Below are 5,901 nucleotides of genomic sequence, written 5' to 3'. Positions count from 1 at the left end.
AGTTGAGGAAGCTTCCCTCTATTCCTAGTTTTCTGATAGATTTTATGAAGAATGGGAGTGGGATTTTGTCAAATACTTTTTCTGCATCTATTGATATGATCATGTAAGTTTTTTAACCTATTGATGTAATGGATTACATTAATTGATTTTCAAATCTTATACCAACTTTGCATACCTGGGATAAATCCCATTTGTTCATGGCATATAATTCTCTTTATACATTATTGGATTTGGTTTACTAATATTTTGTTAAATATTCTAGCATCTATATTCATGAGAGTCTGTCTATAGTTTCTTTTTCTTGCAATGTCTTTGGTTTTGGTATCATGGTAATTCTGGCCTCTTAGAATCAGTTAGGAAGTGTTCTTTCTGCTTCTATTTTTAGGATGAGATTATGGAGAATTGGTGTGATTTCTTCCTTAAATTTTTGGTAGATTTCACCAGTGAACCCATCTGGGAATAATGTTTTCTTTAAAACAAATTTGAAAAAAAAAAAAAAAAACACCATATTTTATTTAGATTGAAATAAGCTTATTTCACTGAAATAAGATGAAATTAAAATTCACTTATTATTTAGATTGAAATAAAATTGACTTTCCTCACTAAAAATAATAGCCATATTTTGTGCATTATTCCTAGATAAACCACAAGCCCCTTATTTTTGTAAGTTTTCCCGATCAAGATGAGGAAGTAGATACAGTCACAGAAAAAGACAGAAGAAAATAGATATACCAATTGTCAGTATCCATGGCCTCTGATTCTGGTTTGATCATGAAACAGAAGTGCTTAACATATACCTGATTAAAAGCTTAAGACTCAGAAAGGTGTACGCTCAATAAAATAACAAATACAACAACCAGATATGGAACAAGAATGGCAGTCACTTCCATTTGAACTTCAACTGTAACTTGTTCCTTTAGGTTCACTTAACAAAGATAAAACCTGCACTAACACTCTTGTTTAATGAGCTCACTGTTTTCCTTTCCTTGATAATTCCATTAACTGTACATTACAAATCTTTAACAATATACTTAAAAACCCAACTAGTCAAAGGTCAGTTGTAAATTTCTTTGTAACATTTTATAAAATCTATTTTTTCCTCCCACACCTCCCCAAAATTTATTCCTTCAAAGAAGTGATAAGTCAATACAATTGGATCTTCAGTGATAATAAATGTTATATCCAAAATGATTTTAAACATTCCTAGAGTGCCAGAACTGGAGATCATGCAGAAATGAAATATGGTACTTGCAATACTGTCTTCTGGAAGAACAAATATATCTTCAAGGTGTGAGCATTAAAATAGTGGTTGCTCAAACCAACCAAGTGGCTGATATATTCAGTAAGAGGCCCATAGAAAAAGATGTTCAGTGATTAAACAGCCTACATATACCTTACAACTTTGCCTTCAAATTTTAAACATAGGAGAAAACCTATTTTTAAGCATTTTTAAAGGTATTTTTTTATGATTTATCAATTACCTGTAGGCAATTCTGAGTTGTTTGTATAGCACTGACTTGTTTGTGTAGAGATTGATATATGGGTCTACCATTAAATACAGATAATGTTTTATATAAAACATTTATGTTAGGCAAAGCCAAGTTCCTTAACCTTCATTCTGTCAAAGTGTTCCCCAGGAATGCTTTTGAGATGCTTTTGAGTGTTTTCACAGCAGTCATTCTCAAACAAATCACAGGAAGAATACACAAGACTTTCAGCAATGCATAAACATTAGGAAGAAACTTGAAGCCAGGCAGATGGAGGGCTTCCTAAGTGGTGGATGGGAGCTCTACCTCTTTCCTTCTGTGTTTCTATGTGATTTTCTAACAGGGAAGCTGGGCTGAGAGTGTGTCAGGATTGGCTAAGTCACTTCTGTACAAGTCAGTCAGCATGGGGCTCTCTGTTAGGTTGAATTTGAGCTGTCCCATGACAGACAATACCCAAAATAAGCATTTTCAGGCTTTGAGGTGTTGTTCTGAGAATATATCTTTAAGTTCCTGGGTAATAACTTGTCCTGTTGCAACACTTAGGGATCTTTTATAGTGATTCTCAGAGGTTAGTTGAGATTCCAAGTTACCTTGCTGAGCTCTGTGGAATTTCTTAGGGAGTTTCATTTGAATATCAGGTTGGTTATCAAATTTATGGCTTCCTCAAGCCAAAATCGGTGGTAAGTTTTAGAGTTTTCCATCACCTTATTAGTGAATGCAAAACTGCAGAGAAGCTGCTAGCTGCAAAGAAAACATCCAAGATTTGTCATGTGGGGATTTTGTCCAAGGACTCTTGTAAAAGATATGACTTTTTTTTTTTAATTTTTTTTTTTCAACGTTTATTTATTTTTGGGACAGAGAGAGACAGAGCATGAACAGGGGAGGGGCAGAGAGAGAGAGGGAGACACAGAATCGGAAACAGGCTCCAGGCTCTGAGCCATCAGCCCAGAGCCCCATGCGGGGCTCGAACTCCCGGACCGCGAGATCGTGACCTGGCTGAAGTCGGAGGCTTAACCGACTGCGCCACCCAGGCGCCCCAGGACTTTTTATTTTTAAGTATTTATTTATTTTGAGAGAGAGACAGCGTGAGTGGGGGCCAGGGGGCACGGAGCAGAGAGAGAGGGAGACAGAGAATCCCAAGCAGGCTCTGCACTGCCAGCACAGAGCCCACTGCAGGGCTTGAAACCATGATTTCATGACCTGAGCCAAAACCAAGAGTTGGATGCTTAACTGCCTGAGTCACCTAGGTGCCCCAAGATAGGCTATTTTTAAGAACAGTAATGCCAAAAATAAAATTAAAATCTGTTGATGGCAGAGGGACAGATTCTTGGCCAGTTACAGTTATTCCATCTAATACTTATGTCGCTATACCATCTAAACTTAAAACAAGTGCTTGTAGGAAATCTATAAAAATTTCAAAAACACCATGCTTGTCTCTCAATTGTGAATGACAAGTTTCCTTCAGGTCATTACTCTTTTCTTCATTGTTCTCAGAAAAGACAGAAATTACATTGTCATATATGAGTTGTGGTGATTGATGGGTAAAAGAACAGACTTCCTCAATTGTTCCCAATGCAACTGATACTGCCATAACAGGCACTGGTTTGCCAACCACATATTTAAGGCACAGGAAGAGCAGAGTGTGTAGAGAGCTTAGGACTATTTCTCTAAAAGTCTTGAAGCATTTTCATTTTTGATGAAAATCTACTGGACATATGGTACTCCTGGCCTTGACAGTACTCCATATTTAGTCCCCACTTCACGGTTATTACAGTGTGAAATTACACACCCAAAATTATCTTCATTAAGGCAGACATTATCTTCATAGGGCAGGAAGCCCACAAATTCTTTTTCCAGGTATGGATTCATCAACAGGTGGGTGTTCCCCTACTATGTCCACATACCACCAGTGATCATGAAAGGGAAGTGAATCTCAGTTGCCTGATGGTTTCTTCCTGAGTGCAGCACTCACAGATCCAGTGTCTGACTCTTGCTGTTTTTCAATGGAACTTGTTAGTTGGTGCCTTGAAGTGCTTTCTCAAGACCTCTTCACTAGAATTTATCCTGCACTTCAGCAATGCTTGAAAGATACAGGAATATAGAGTTTATGGGATTTCATCAGCTTCAGGTCCTTCCAGAGGTAGATTTTGTTTACATAAGAATCAAAATTTCAAATAAAGATTTTAGGTATTGTTTTCCTTCTCTTCAAGGGTTAGAGGTAAAATGTCTTCATCCAGTTCTTTACCTCCCGCATTGGGGTTCTAGGCATAGCTGTGTGTATCTTTATTGTTTTGTTCCTGGACAGAAGGTTCATCAATTTTTTTCTCTTTTTTTTTTTGTTTTTATGTTTCAATGTCCTGATTTCATCTTCACTCAGTTCTTTTATTCACTTTCTATGTTTATAATGCAGATTGTTCAGACAACTTGTATGATAAAAATTTGTCCTATAAGGACTAGTTCTGCAGATTGTAGGGGTCTCCAAGTGTTTGGCACATAATCAGTAATGTCTCTTCTAAGTTTTATCTTTTAAGTCTGCTCTTCTATAATCTTCAGCTACTTCTGCATCTGGCCAGGTCCCCCCGGGGAGCCTGAAGAAGAACAGGCCTGACTCTTCCTTGTGCAGTGGGGGCTGTGAAAGAGTTAGGTGTCCCTTCCCTACAGGTCCAGCTCTCCCCTTCCTATCTTCTTAGGGCAGCTCGCCCTCAGGTAGGTTAGGGGAGGAGAGCCAGCCCATCACCTTCAACCTAGAATTCTATGCTTAAACTATTGATTAAATATGAGAGTAGAAAAAAGACCTTTTTTAGACATGCAGACTTTCAAAAAAATTTTACCTGCCTTGCATCCCAGTGTAGTCAGGCGTCTAAAGTGGCCCCCAGCGAGTCTGCCTGAGTATGGGCTGGCCCTAGTTCATTACTTCTAATGAACAGAATAGGCAAAATTGATGGATATCACTTCAGAGATTAAGTTACAAAAGACTGACTTGGTCTTGCTTGCATTTTCTCTTTTTCTCTTGCTTCCTTGTTCTGATGAAATCAACTATCTTTTTAATGAGCCACCCCTTGGGGTGCCGGGTGGCTCATTTGGTTGAGTGCCCAACTTCTGCTCAGGTCATGATCTCACCGTCTGTGGGTTTGAGCCCTGCATCGGGCTCTGTGCTGACAGCTCAGAGCCTGGAGCCTGTTTCGGATTCCGTGTCTCCCTCTCTCTCTGCCCCTCCCCGCGCATGCTCTGTCTCTCTCTCTCTCTCTCTCTCTCTCTCTCTCTCTCTGTCAAAAACAAATAAACATTAAAAAAAAAATTAATGAGCCACCCCATGAAAAAGTCAATGCAGCAAGGAAACCAAGGGAGGCCTCTGGTCATTTGCTCCTGAGGAACTGAGGATCTCAGTCCAATAGGAAACACTTTAAGTCTATTACCAAAAAGGATAGCCATGACCTCCCCCAGTAGTAATCCCCTAGTATGTCCTCTAAAAAAGGAAGCAGAGAGAACATGAAAACCACATGGAAAATTCTATTTCTAATCCAGGGGTTTTCAGCTGGGGGCAGCTTTGTCCCTTGGGGACATCTAGCAACATCTAGAGACATTTTTGATTGACATGACTTGAGTTGGGGGACACTACGGGCATCTAGCAGGTAGAGGCTAGAGATGCCACTAAACATCCTAACAATGAATAGGACCACCCCACAACAAAAAATTATGTCAAACAGTGTCACATGAATGTCAATAGTACCAAAGTTGTAAGAAATCTTGTTCTAACTTAATAGTTTGATTCTTCAACTTGTGGTTGCTGTCCCACCTATGGGTAGTTTGCCTATATACTTTTTGTTTGTTAAGCCTGGCAAAGTATAGAATATTGCCGGATAACAACTAGTTGTAAAAATTTAACCATGGGAGGCTAATAAGGGTACTGGGCATGAGACCTGTCAGCTACAGCAAGTAAGTGCAAGAATGAATCCATAATTTCTTTTTTTTTTTCTTTTTAGCAATATCATCTTTTAATAGCTGCCTTCCTGTGATATTATGAATTATAATAATAAATATATATTTGGCCTTTGTCCTGTTTCTAGTGCAGACCTTCTAAAAGGCTTGGAATTTCTTAAGTGGTGAAAGAGATAAAGGTACCTTTTGTCATGTTAATGAGGTGAATTTTGGAATGCCCCTGGGTCTTCTAAGAATTGGGGTGATTGGCTGGATTGTAGGGTTGGGACTTTCAGTCCCACCCTTATACCTCTTGGGAGGGGAGAATGGCTGGAGATTGAATAGATTTCCAATGGCTGATGACTTAATCAATCATGCCTATGTAATAAAGTCTCCATAAAAATTTAGAAATGGACAGTTTGGACAGCTTCCAGGTTGGTGAACTGGGAGAGCTGGAGGTGCTGGGAGAGTAGCACACCTATGCTGGGCATGGAAG

The 5,901-nt window shown here is 39.0% G+C and overlaps 1 pseudogene; it reads right to left on the bottom strand.

The window, feature by feature from the left end:
- Window positions 1-2,671: 2,671 nt before the first annotated feature.
- On the bottom strand, window positions 2,672-5,146 carry LOC109501102 (annotated as a pseudogene).
- Window positions 5,147-5,901: the final 755 nt, after the last annotated feature.

Source organism: Felis catus, chromosome B3 (genome assembly GCF_018350175.1).
Source record: "Felis catus isolate Fca126 chromosome B3, F.catus_Fca126_mat1.0, whole genome shotgun sequence".
NCBI classification, from domain to species: domain Eukaryota; kingdom Metazoa; phylum Chordata; class Mammalia; order Carnivora; family Felidae; genus Felis; species Felis catus.
This window is presented reverse-complemented; position numbering and strand designations above follow the sequence as displayed.